Source organism: Alligator sinensis, unplaced genomic scaffold (assembly GCF_000455745.1).
Source record: "Alligator sinensis unplaced genomic scaffold, ASM45574v1 scaffold684_1, whole genome shotgun sequence".
Classification (NCBI taxonomy): domain Eukaryota; kingdom Metazoa; phylum Chordata; order Crocodylia; family Alligatoridae; genus Alligator; species Alligator sinensis.
The window spans coordinates 797765-810506 of record NW_005842681.1 but is presented as its reverse complement, the minus strand read 5'-3'; the positions used below and the strand labels follow the sequence as shown (position 1 = coordinate 810506).

Genomic DNA, 12742 nt, shown 5'->3' with positions numbered 1-12742 from the left:
CTGTAACCCCACTGAAGTCATGCATTTAGTTTATTAAATTTACCTAGAGTCATCTGATAGACCACAGGCAGGCAATTATTTTGGGCAGAGGGCCGCTTACCAAGTTTTGGCAAGATATTTAGGGCTGCATGGATAGCCCTTGACAGGTGCCCCACCCACTGGTTGCCATTGGGACCGGAAATCCCGCTCCAACCCCTGACCTTTGCCACCAGAAGTCCCTCCTCTTGCCCCCAGTAGTACTCTTTTCAACAAGGGGTTTTATCATCTTGGAACCAGAAAAATACCAAATTATATTCTAAAAAGTGAACATCTAAAACAGGGGTAGGCAATGTTTTTTGGCCGGAGTGCCGAAAAACACCACAATGCCTACCTTGGAAGGTGCCAGAGTGTCAGCATGCCAGAAAAACAAAATAAGGGCAGGAGGTACATGGCAGGATGCCCTGCTTGTATCCCTTGCCCCCCACCCAAAGCCCCTGTCCTCCAGCCCCTTGCTGGAAGCAGCCCGGGCTCCCGGCTGGAAGCAGCTATCCAGAGCCAGGGCCGGCTGTAGCCAGGAGGCTGCAAACAGCTGTGCTGGGCTCCACAGCCCCGGCATCAGCTCCATGCTGGCGGTAATTGCACGTGCATGAACAAACCTACCGCTAATCTCAGGGGGTGCGCATGCACCCCCTACGTGTTACCAATGTTTTCAGCCAGCAACAACTTCATGGCTGGTCCACCATTTTAATCCAAGGATAAATTGGTCTGATACCTGGCATGTTATAATTCGTCACCGAATATTTGTATGTAAAACATGGCAAATAAAACATCTGCCAGAGGCCATAAGGAACATGATGAACAATTACATCAACAGGACAGGAAAAGAGGAGAGCAGCTTCTGTTGCAACAAAGATGATTTAGGGCGGCTATTAGAAAAAACTTTCCAACTACCAGGGAAGCAAGGCAAGAAGCACCCTGGAACAGATTTTCCTTTGCCAGAAGTTTTGAAGAGCAGATTAGAGACCCCTCTGCCCAGGGAAATGCAGACTGCACTGGCTGGACTAGAGCAGGGGAGCTCACCCTTTTTCCCTGGTGGGCTACATAAGCAGTGCCCATGTCTGCAGGCCAGATCCTGCTGGTGGTCCTGATCGGACTCTGCCAGTGGCAGCAGGCACCACCAGCAGCAAGGAGGGGGTGGAGGGAATCTGGCCCCAGGGTGAGGGGATGTGGCTCAGCTCCAACCCTGCGCTGTGGGCGGAGAAGAAGATACGACTCTGGACCAGCTGCCACGGGGCAGAGGGTGTGGCCCCAACCCAGCAGTGTGGGGCAAGGAGTTGCGGGATTTGGCCCTAGGCACGGCTGGGGGTCCCCCACCCACATCCCCGTCCTCCTGGAGTGGTGGGAGGATGACCTCAGGGCCCGGCTGCACCCAAGGAGGCAGGGAGGCGTGACCCGGCGGGAGCTGCAGGCAGGCCCCACACACGGGCAGCAGGCCACGCTATCCTGGGGCACAGGGTGGCAAGGCTGTGCTGGGGCATGGGGCAGTAGGGCTGTCCCCCCACTCCCGCCGAGCCCAGCCGAACCACGCCGCAGCAGCCCTGCACACATCCACATTGTCCAGCAGCGCAGCGACCGCGCAGTCCACCTGGTCGTGCACGTCCTCGCCAGGCTCCACCTGCTTCCCAGTGGAGGAGAACGGGGCCCTCACAAACCGCTTGGCCCGGCTCTTGCCCATGGTGTGGGGTAGGGGCAGGGCAGGTACGTATGCTAAGGATACCCAAAGAGCCATGGCCAAGACACTGTTCTCTTGCAATAGCATTGCCCTAGCCTACCAAATTTCACTCCTCTCCATTACACTTCATCATCTTTTTCCTTAAAATTCCATCAGTAGTGTTGCCCTGGCGCTGCCCTTGTAAAATATCCAAGGGTCAAAAAAACCTGTGCAAAAATAAAGCGGAGCAGCGCATGCGGGTACAGCGAGTGCCGCTCAAAGCCTGAGCCTGGCCAGCCAGAGCATGGCTTTGGCTGCCAGCCAGGCTCCAAGTGGCAGGCTCGCTGCTCCTGCAGCCCCAGGAAGCCCCCAGGTCAGGCTACTGGGGCCAGCCCAGCCCAGCCCTGGCATTCCCCAGGGACAACTAGCAGCAGCACAAGGTGTCCCACTGATAGTTCTCCCCAGGGAAACAAATGTCCACACTCATCTGGATGCGGCCTTACAGGCTGTACTTATAAATAGTTTCTCCCAGTATGTTTCTTTGTAACAAAAGGATTTTTCTGTGCTTTTTAAATTCATAGTAAAAAAAGTTTCATCAGCACATGATGAGCATGTGAAATCTGCATCAATTTTCAGTAACTTTTAAACAAAATACCAAGAGGTAATGTTTTTAAATATCTAGCCTTCTCCACATTCTTATAGTACAGAGATGATCTTTTTAGGAAGAACACACACGTAACTATGAGAGCGCACTTAAAAGGGAAGCTTATTTCTATTCCAATTGGAAACGGTCTCACTTTCTCAACTGTTTGTATTAAATGTATCTATGTATTCTCAACTCTAATAGAAGTGATAAAAGTGTCCTAGAAGCAATGAAAAGTGCTGGTGGGGCCCTTAATTTACATAAACTGAATCAGCAGTCTCTTTCTCATTGAGTTATTAACACTGTACATCATTGAGAATGTTTCCTGACTAAAAGTGCAGTTCAGTTCTCTGGGACAGATGACACTCGTTGAACTGATTAGGATTACAAAGAAAGCTCTTACTCAGCACAATGCTCTCAAGGGAGTGAGCTAATATACAAAAGAGATTCTGTCTGCACAACAGAAGACTGTCCAAAAACAGCACTGTCTTCAATAAGCCAACCTTTGGATAAGGTCTCTAGTGTAAGATTCTTGAGCGATAACATGACAGGTTCTATAAGAAATCTGATCTCGTATCACTGCGGGTAGACACATTTCACTAATCACTTCAGTTATTGAAGCCTTTGTTTTTGGAAGTTTAATGAGGGGGAATAAATATTAGGAATAAATCTTTTTGGGCAATAGATGACAAATTCAGTGATGTTTGCCAATCCCTTATTTGGCAGCAACAAAAATGTAGATAGTAGTCTTCAAAATAAAGTATCTAGTGCTCCAAGTACCACTAATCCTAATCTGTAAAATGAGAATCCGAAGAGCAAAGAGCCTATCCATGATCACTCAAACATTAACAAAAAACCCTGCAAAAGCATAGCTAGTTATTTTGGTAGCTCAGACAGAGCAGGAGCAGCAGAGGGTGGAGAGGAAGGAGGAGGAATATTGTACTGACTGAATGGGATGGTGGGCAGGGAGAACAGGGTCTTAACTGCCACAACACAGAATCACCACACTCTGGTTGCTGCCACCCATAGTTCTTCTACTGGGACGCAGCACAGCGCCCCAGTGACTTCAGTATGGTTCTGTACAGTATGCTAACTTGAGTACAGTACCTGAGAGTTTGTCCTGCTTCTGATTCAAGACTGAAATGGATCTAAAAGCTATCATCATAAGAACAGAATTATTTAGTCAGAACAATAGCACTTTATAATTGCTTTTGTTTACTATCGTTTGCAATTATTATTTGTTTTTAAAAGGTAAGATGCAGCCAAAGCATATGTATTCCTGACTATATTCCTCCATGCTGCTTCTGCAGGAGGACAAAATAATGGCAAGGAAGAATATGAGAATAAGCCAGGTGACTATATTTTTTGGCAGAGTCATAAAGTAAAGGACGTGCCTTTTCACCTTTAACAACCTGCTTCATCACTGTTTACAAAAGGAAGAGAAAAACACAGACCAGTAGGTGCTGAACGAGACCAGGGGTATCAACATACAGCCCGCCACCTGGATCTGGCCTGCAAAGTAATCTCCCATGGGGCTCCTGGTGGGCTCAGGAATTTAGGAAAGGGCAAGTGGGGGGTGGGGCCTGCCGCAGAATTTGAGGCTATGTTTAGGCTGGCAGGAGGGTAACAGCTGCGCCAACACAGTACTGCTGGCCCACTGGCACCATTTCCCCACTGCCCTTACCATTAACATTGCCACTTGCCATACAGCTGTCTGTCTGGCTCTGGCCTGTGAGGAGCTCCATGGTCTAGATCAGGCTGGGGGGGAGGGTGAATCTGACACCCCTGAACTAGACAGTGTTTCCTCACTCTCCGTGCAAACAGCAACACTGATATTGGTAACAAGTGTTCTGCAGAAAAATACCCTTGGTTTTCTCTTGCAGCATTTTCCTATTTAAATGATCTATATAAATTCTCTCCAGGTTATCTGCATCCTTCTTGAAGTGTGGTGCCCAGAATTGCACGCAGTACTCCAACTGCGGTCTGACCAGCGCCTGATAGAGGGGAAGTATCACCTCCTTGGACCTATTCGTTATGCATCTGCTGATGCACGATAAAGTGCCATTGGCTTTTCTTATGGCTTCATCACACTGCCGACTCATGTTCATCTTGGAGTCCACTAGGACTCCAAGATCCCTTTCCACTTCCGTGCCACCCAGCAGGTAATTTCCTAGGCTGTAGGTTTGCTGGACATTTTTCCTCCCTAGGTGCAGCACTTTGCATTTCTCCTTGTTGAACTGCATTCTGTTGTTTTCTGCCCATTTGTCCAACCTGTCCAGGTCTGCTTGCAGCTGTTCCCTGCCCCCCGGCGTGTCCACTTCTCCCCATAGCTTTGTGTCATCTGCAAACTTGGACAGAGTACATTTCACTCCCTCGTCCAAGTCACTGATGAAGACATTAAAGAGTATTGGTCCAAGGACCGAGCCCTGCGGGACCCCACTTCCCACACCCTTCCAGGTCGAAACCAACCCATCTACCACGACTCTCTGGGTGCGACCCTCCAGCCAATTCGCCACCCACCAGACTGTGTAGTCATCCAAGTCACAGCCTCTTAACTTGTTCACCAGTATGGGGTGGGATACCGTATCGAAGGCCTTCCTGAAGTCCAAGTATACGACATCCACCCCTCCTCCTGCGTCCAGGCGTTTCGTAACCTGGTCATAAAAAGAGACTAGACTGGTCAGGCACGATCTGCCTGCCACGAACCCGTGCTGGTTTCCCCTCACAGCAATTATGCTGTGAGAGCCCAGCATAATTTGTCCTGCTGGGCTCTCACAAATGTGAGCCTTGATAATTTTTTTCAAAGGGACGCTGCAGTTTGATAGTTCAGTAGAGCTCACAAAGACCCACCAACTACCAACACGTTGGCAGAAATTCAGCAGCAGGGAACGATAGGAGACAAACGGTGTTCCTCTCCTGGGCTCTAGGGCCATGCAGAATTGGCAGCTTCAGCCAGAGCCTGTGGTGATAACCGGTGAGCTCAGAGTTCTCTGTACACGCACAGCTCTGGCAATGCTTTTCTATGCAGCCTTTGGCCCATTTCTGATTTTAAGGTTTGGCCTGCTTGTAAAAGAGGCTGATTACCACTGTCCTAAATCATTCTATCACTATAGTCTGTAAGCACCTCATAAACTTTCAATGCATTTCCCCTGTGATTGGTGGTCGTGCTCTTATTTTCATTCTATAGATGAGAAACTAGGCCATAGAAAGGAAGTCTCAGATGAAGCAAGGGGCTGACCCCAAGTCTCCCAAGCACCAGGCCAGTATCCCAACCACTGGACCATCCCTATGTTGCAGCTCCTGAGATAACCAAGCTGCAAAGAGATGTTGCACACCCTTCTACATGATGTACTAAGGGATGGACCGTGCTTTCCCTGCAAATCCCCCACCTGTGCTAGGTATAAAGATCAGATACCCTGCCTCCTGAGACAGGTAAGCTCAGGTCAAAAACTCACCGCAGTCCCAAGTCCTCTTTCTGCTTCTCCCATATGTTATCAGTGGCAGTGTGAGGCTGATCATTAGAAACTTCTAAATAAGGAAGGGGAATTCAGTCTGAGCATTTTCTTCATCTATCAAATCTGTTTCAACAAATGTGTGAACTTTTCCAGGTTTATTCAAATGCAGGAGACCTCAGATTTTTCCAGTTAATCAGCAAGGAAGATTAGTGTCACAGTGACTGTTTAGTGCCCTGAGTAGTTTCTCTACTGGAAAATATTATACAATATCTGTCTCCCTCTTGTTTAAAGGCATACAGCATCTTTGTGGAGTGCTAAATTGCAGAACCAAGCGGTAAGCCAACATAGCATACATCTCTCTGGCTACACTGCTCTCTGCCCACTAAGCATTTCACCTGGGCTTGCTCTAATATTCTAAACCTCCTGAGCAGCTTCCAAGAACTGATTTTTTTTTACATCAACCTGCCATTCAAATATTTTCTTCACAACTCTCATTTGCACTAAAAGGAAAGTTACTTTTCCCTAATATGGGTAAGTAAGGCAGAAGGCAAGGTAAAGATGCACATTATAGACTACCTGAATCTGAGAAAGGATAAGTGAGCTCAGTTCTGTATCAGTGGGCATGTCTACATGTGCATAAATTTAATAACAGGTACTAACTTAATGCATTACGCATGACTTTTTAAGTGACCCTAATGTGCAGTAGACGAATTCTACTGCACATTAGCACAGCTTTTGCCGTGATACGCTAATCTGCAGTAGAATTAGTTTACTGTGCTTTTAGCATCTTGTGTAGACATGCCCAGTGACCGGCTTTTTAAACATAAACATGTCACTGTTTCAAAGTATAAGCTTGCAGTCCTGTAAGATTAGGAAATGGAGCTATGTTTCAGAGATGTGAGATTTCTAGCATTCTAAGAAAATCCAGCACTCAGGTCTAAATTAATCCTAGTAGGTACTGGTATGTGATGTTTTGGGGAGGAGAGGAGAGATATAGAAAAGTAATTTAAAGTCAATGATTAGAGGTTTATGGCTCCCTGTGACAGTGCAATAGCTGGTCCCATAGTAACTAAGAAGTAATCCTGCAATGAGTTTCACATAGGTAGACCCCTCTACCCATCTGGACTTCACTGAAGGATTTGGATAGAAGACAGAGTAAGAGAAATATCCCTATTTTAAATGCTCTTGATATTATTTCCAAAGTAATTTTCTATCAGAGGTGGTACATGCAGAATAACTGACAGCATGGTATAACACAAAAGCCTCTGCAGCAGTCTTTTTGGTTTTTATCCTTACAGCTCATTATTATGTGTGCGCATATTATATGGAGATGCAGAATGAAGACGTAAGAAACTAAAAGTTTTCTCAATCCCCCAAACAAGATGATCAGTTCATTCACAACCTCTATTAAATGTTGTAATTTTTTTGCTTGCTGTTCAGACACCATTTCCTTATTCAGATCTTATCCCTGACTTTACTTTTCCCTCTTACTCCAGAGAGGCTCACTTGAAAACATGTATTCACTTGAAAACCTCTAATGTGACATGTTAAAGATGAAGACTTGTGCTGTGTTTGGGGTAACAGCTAAAATCCTGTCACCTTCACATGGGTCATCAGGATACAGTACCCGCAACTTGGCGATCTCACGAGCCAAAACACTGGTGACAATGGGTTAGCCGACATAGCAAGAGCACATTCTTGCTCAAACGAGAACAGCACTATTTTATACAGAGGTTAAATACAGTTTGTTGTAAACAGAAAGGATTATCATCCTTGTCCAAAAACATGTTTACAGGCTAAGAGACTCATTTCTACTTTGTTAATGCTATAACAATCCATATACTTTCAGAGTATTTCAGTTACTTTACACTCCCTTCAGAACAGGGGAGGCCAAGTGTTTTATAGCTCTTTGCTCTCTTTCCTCTAACTGAGAATAATGAATTTCCCTTTGAAGAAAAAACATTTCAAAATCAACAAATTGGTTCACTGAAGGTCCCATTTAAGGCATGAGATCTCATCAGCCCACAATGCATAATCCCCAAAACAAAAGGCTTTGGTTGGCAAGGTCATTTCCAATCAACTGTAGCCTATTAAGATATCTAAGCATTAAGCTGAAAGTAAAAGAATATCTGGCTAGCTCTGAAGTTTCCTCACTGATTAAAACACGCAGGCATGTACACACCATTCTCATTGGGGAAATTTGTTTTGGAACTGCTCTCCTTTATCTTCCTTTATCCTCTCCCAGTTATCTCTGATATTGCATAATGACAAATAAAAGCAAATAGACCATTAGCTCCTTGGCCCAGGGACCAGCTGCCAACATTTCCTCTTGCAAGATATAAACTGGAGTAACGCCACTTAAGTAGTTCCATTTGTACCAGTATAAATGAATGGAGTTAGTTCTCATGTCCCACAAGCTTATAGCACCATAACAGTGTCATGGGAATGAGGCAATATATTCCAAACAAAAATGTTAATATTATAAAAAATATTAAATAGCACTGGCATTGAAGCTTGATCATGTTTATGTGGAATTGTGGTGACCTTCAGTCTGGTTGAGAGTTTTACTTTCTAAGTGCAAACACCTTTGTTATTTCACAATCCCATTGATAAAATTTGCTAGTGAAGAATTTTGAGGCAAGGATCTTAAAGTTTGAAAAATGACTACCCAGATCAGTAAGGTCATCTGCAATTACAGTAACTCAGACAAATGGCAAAGGCCTTCTGTCTTCAGAACATGAATGGATCACAGCTGGTAGCAGAAGGACACTGTCCTTTATCCTACAATACTGCACCAATAGGCATGTGATGCTTCTTTTGTACCTTGCAAGCTATTTGGCTTTAGCTACTATTACACATGGGAGACAGAACAGATGTCACTTTGGTCTGTTTCACTGTCATATCCCAAATCTCTAATGCAAACAGTGAATAGTTCTCTCCTTTCAATGTGTAATTACACTTGGAAAAGTGACTAAAAATGCCAGCTTCCCACCCAGCAGATCAACTCCCACTGTGTATTGGCAGCCATATGAATATATAGATCTGCTGACTTTACTGAGAAGAAAAAAAGCTTTTATTACTTTGGATTAATTAGCACTGAAGAGCCAAGGCAGCTCAGAGTGACTGGAAGTCTATTCTGGCTTATACATTAATAATTGGTTCCAAGTGCACAGCCATGTTCAGCTGTGTCCAGCTAATGAAACAGGAACTTAAAAAAGTACTACATCAGCTTTCTGCCCTCACCCAAAAGTGGACATAGAACAGAATCCAAGGAACTAAGGTAAGCTCTGAGGATCTTTATTGCTGGTAAAAATGCATAAACCAGCAACAGCGCAGGATAGTTTTCTGGTGTTAGGTTAGTCCATGAGTCGGAAAAATACAGAGTTCTTTGTAAACTGAGCAAACTGGAGTTAGCAATCAGAGAGATAAACAGGGAACCCTACACTGCTGTTTTTACTTAGGCTTTGTCTAGAAAGTTTGTTGTAGTGTTGTTTGGAGGCTGCATGAATAATAACAAGATAAACATAGGAAAGAGACCTCACAATGGGGGCACGTCTACACGAGATGTTACTGCGCAGTTATTTAATACAAGTACTAATACAAGTAGCGTCACCTAAAAGACGTTTGCTGGCACTACTGTGCAGTAACTCTGGTTGCTACGCACTTATTTAGTACTTGCTAATACAAGTACTAAATAAATGCACAGCAACCAGAGTTACTGCACAGTAGCGCTGGCAAATGTCTTATAAGTGATACTACTGCCTAATAATACTGTGCAGCAGCTTAATATCACTGTCCGTCCTGTGATGCACTACTGCACAGTATTTTTCAGCTACTGTCTAGTCAGCATCTCATGCAGACACACCCTGGATATATACAAATAGTCTTAAATGGAGACAAGGCACTTACAGTAGGCACGTCTACACATGCAATTAATGCACACGAATAAACTCTGGAGCTTATTGCTCTGAAGTTTTTTTGTGCACAGCACTGCATATGCAGATGTTGCCCTGGCTGGCTGGGGCAGTGGGGGCTAGCCAGCAGGCAGCCCCCATGTTGAGGCACCCTGTGCCCCAGGAAGCTGCTCGGCAGCACATGGAGACAGGGGAGCAGTCTCCATGTGCTATGGGGGTTGCCTGGAACACAGGGTTTCTCAGTGTGGAACTAGCCAACAAGCAGCCCCTGTGCTGAGAAACCCTGTGCTCCAGCCAGACCTACTCACAACACATGGAGATGGGGGAAGAAGTGGGGGATAGAAGCTGCCCTCCCCCATCTCCATGTGCTGCTGAGTATCTGCCTGGGGCACAGCGTGCCTCAGAGTGGGGGCTGCCTGCTAGCTAGCCCCACACTGAAAAACCCTGTGCCCCAGCCATCCAGGGCAGCGTCTACATGTGAACTGCTACGCACAAAAAAACTCCACAGCAGGGTAGTACTTGTATTTTAGAAGACTGCCCTGCTGTGGAGTTTATTAGTTTTGTGTGCCCTAAGAGGGGTGCACATGTAGACGCCAAGACATTTACTGCGCAGTTAATTAGTCAATTGCACATTAAAAGTCTCATGTAGACGTGCCCAAAGATCACCACAATGAGGCTAAATGGACTAAATAATAGAACCCTTCCCCAGGACTGAGCCCACCCAGAGTGGATACAGATATTGCCTTTGTGCCACCATAAAAATGTCAATGGTGGTAAAAAGGCCAAGGAAACAAATGTTCATTCCCTTTGTCATGCCACAAATGCCCAAAATTTGTATCCATGGCATAGCTGGTATCAATTTACGCTGCTTTATTGAGGCAGATGTCTGTTAGGTTTGTGGCAGGAGAGTGCATTCAGCCCAGAGCTGTCCATGCTTTCCAGCTGCCCCCACCAGGCACACCTGGGGCCCCTGAAACCCTGGGAGCACCTGCTTGGGTTCCCCCATTTGGGATTCCCCGGGTGCCTGTTACACTGGTGTGGTCTCAGTGCTGGAGACAGCTTTCTCTGCTTACAAGGTCTCTGCAAGTGGGGAACTTGTTGCCCATTGTCCAGCAGGATCAATGGGCAGGATGACTGGACAACATTTCACCCAGTGGAGCAGACAAATCCCAGAAAAACTAACCTGCTTTATTTAGTGATGTCTTTTTACCTCTTGGTAAAGAGCTTTGTCTCCACTATGTTGCTGAACACAAATGAAGAATGACAGCAGGGTAGCTAATAAGTACTTGTGTCCTACAGGGAAAAAACACCTTTTTGTCAATGAAGCCACAGCCCAAAACCCTTTTCAAAGTACTGTCATCCTGTAAAGATGTTCAGGTAGGCATCACAGTCTAGCAACAGTAACGAGATTGACCAAAATAGGTATCTGCACAACTGATATATTGAGGAAACTGTATGATAGGCATCAAGAGATTTCCCACCCAATTCTATAAACAAGTTGTGATTAACAATGATAAACTAGAGTTAAAAGAAGGCCAAGAAGTTGAAAAATGGATAATAATAAGCTCAAAACCTTGTGTTCTTTCTCCATATGAAACAGATGTTATAAAATTCTGAAATTTCCACTATATGTAAGAGTAAGAAGCTTTCCTGTGTCATTGAGTCAAGTGTCCCCAAGCCTCAAGGACACAGGAAAGATATGTTCTTGCCCACTGGGATGGGCATCTTTCACATTGCACTACTTGGACACAGTGCATATAGCTGGATTGGGGTTACCGTACCCATAAGAATATGCCATACAAGGTGTGCCTCAAAGCCACACTGCTCCACACAACCAATTTAACTCTAACTGTTGCAAACCAAACCTCTCCCCTAGTTTAAAAGTCCTGATTCACCCTCTAAATACTTCAACCCTGCTGCTAACCAGCCCTACCAGATAGCCATTTTATCTTAAGCCAGTCAATGCACCCTATAAACCAGGCATCAGATGCATCTATACTGCAAAACGTAGCACACAGCACAGAGATAGCTGACCTAGATAGAAATGGCTAGCTTGGGAATTGGCAGCACTCTAGCTGCAGAAGAACAGATCTCCATGAAGGCTAAATTACCCTGTTTACTCAGAGTAAATTCTCAGTAAGGTAAATTACTCAGCACAGAGTTCCATGTAACTATGGTTAAGTTACTTCTGGTACCTGAGCTAACTTGTTTAGTTCTAGTTGGGTCTTTTTCCACAGCACCTCAGGGTAAAGAGCAAACATGTGCATGCACACTAGCCCATCCTTCTGGATAATTTAATGTAAGATAACATAAGATACACCCACTTTTTTCACATTCCACCTGAAAATGTAACATGCCAGCCTCCAATTCCATCCAGGAAGATAAGTCACCCTGCAATCAAACCTATTCTTCTCCCAAATGACAACTAAATCTATGCACCAGCCCATCTCCCAAAGGATGCATGTTTCAAGGGGTATAATCAAAAAGAAGCAGTGGAGCTTTCATGAACATGGAAGTCCTGATTCTTTTCTTGCTGCATTGGTTTTACAGTGACAATATAAAAGGGGAACTACTCCAAACCTGCAAGAGCATCAGAGAATTATGAGGCCCACAGGATACAATGTGGTACAAAAATGGAAAAAAATTGACATTGTGCACTATATTATGCATGTCCATCTTATAGGACTGCCTCCTCAGCTGGCATAAAGCAATATAAACTGCATTTAAATCACTGGGGTAGCTATTACAGTTCACACCAGCCAGGGATCTAGCTCCACTGACCAACAAACTGTTGTCAGAGAGAGAGATTCAAATGTTTATAAAAGCTTTCTTCATTTTCAGCAGAGGAAGAGGAGTTCTTAACTGGCTTCCTTCAAAGGAATTTTTTTTAATGTAGTTATATAGACAGTAACAACATACTACTAACATGCTACTTAGACGATGTAAAGGGATTTTACAGGGAGTACAAATGCAATATGCCCAGCCTTTCTGTAAACAGAGTTCCAAGTTAGGAGACAGAACATAATTTCTATGGAGTATC

At 44.9% G+C, this 12742-nt stretch overlaps 1 protein-coding gene across 2 annotated transcripts in view; it reads right to left on the bottom strand.

Annotated features, from left to right (window-relative positions):
• Positions 1–12742, bottom strand: part of SH3BGRL2 (SH3 domain binding glutamate rich protein like 2) — a 47207-nt gene that overhangs the window by 16487 nt on the left and 17978 nt on the right. The gene's annotated exons all lie outside the window — the stretch shown is intronic.